Genomic DNA, 1,099 nt, shown 5'->3' with positions numbered 1-1,099 from the left:
ACACACACACACACACACACACACACACACTCATGCGCAGTCACACATTTCACCTGGTTATCCTCCAGACAGCTTTATAAACCCATTTTCCTACGGAGGTGTCCCAAAGCTTTTCAGAGCTGGCCTCTTCTTCATACTCTCAGAGCTCTTTGCATATATCTCCATATAAGCTTCCACGGCAGGACTTATATTTATCATTACAATGAAGTTGGAGTGACCTTATAGCCAAGTAAAGCTACGGGAGATATATATATATATATATATATATATATATATATATATATATATATATATATATATATATATATATATATATGAGGGCCCAGGAAGAAAAGAATTTAGAATTAAGAGTAGGATCAGGGAAGAGCCGATTGCAGCGGCTGGCAGCTAATGGGGCACAGCGGCAATGTTCCGTATCGAGGGCCTTGCGTCCAAGCTGGACCCCGAGGAGAAGAAACGGCAGATGCGCGAAGATGTGATCTCCTCCTTATCTACGTGGGCCTGCTGCGAGTCACTCCTTTTAGCTTAAAGAAATTGGACAGCATATAAACATTGGACATCACATGTGAATGCGTGATATGAAGAACCTGGTTTCAGCTTCTAGTTTGCACATGAACCTGCAGGTGAATAGGCCCAGAAAGATGTAAGAGACTCTTTGACTGAATGGACATAAAACTTCTACTTGTTAAGAACAAGTTTGGCTCTGGTAACTGACCTTCGTAGCTAAAATATAAACTATTTGGGAAGTATGAAAGATGTTTTATGGCCGTAGTATGCCCTTAATACCTGTGATATTCAGCCTCCATGAATGTTGGTGTAATTGTAAATAATGCCAAACTCCATTTTCTAGCAAATATTAATTATCCACGGGAATTATGTCGGCAAAAAAAAAAGAGTAGGATCAGAAGGTAAATAGATGTGTTGAATTATAGAGGGGTAATGATAAATGTAGGTAAATTATAAGTGACACTGCAATGATAAATGGGGTGGAGTTACAGTCTTGCAGGCCGAAGTCCGCTCTGTTGAACAGCTAAAGAGCAACTGGAATCCTGAGGACAGGGCGACAAGCACACCTCCCGCAGGGCATGATTTGACATCC

General features: G+C 40.9%; 1 pseudogene; it reads left to right on the top strand.

The window, feature by feature from the left end:
• The first annotated feature begins 406 nt into the window (after positions 1 to 406).
• Positions 407 to 549, top strand: LOC141570060 (mitochondrial import receptor subunit TOM5 homolog; annotated as a pseudogene).
• Positions 550 to 1,099: the final 550 nt, after the last annotated feature.

This window comes from Rhinolophus sinicus, linkage group LG02 (genome assembly GCF_036562045.2).
Source record: "Rhinolophus sinicus isolate RSC01 linkage group LG02, ASM3656204v1, whole genome shotgun sequence".
NCBI lineage: Eukaryota > Metazoa > Chordata > Mammalia > Chiroptera > Rhinolophidae > Rhinolophus > Rhinolophus sinicus.
The sequence above is the reverse complement of the archived record's forward strand: the minus strand, read 5'-3'. Positions and strand labels throughout refer to the sequence as shown.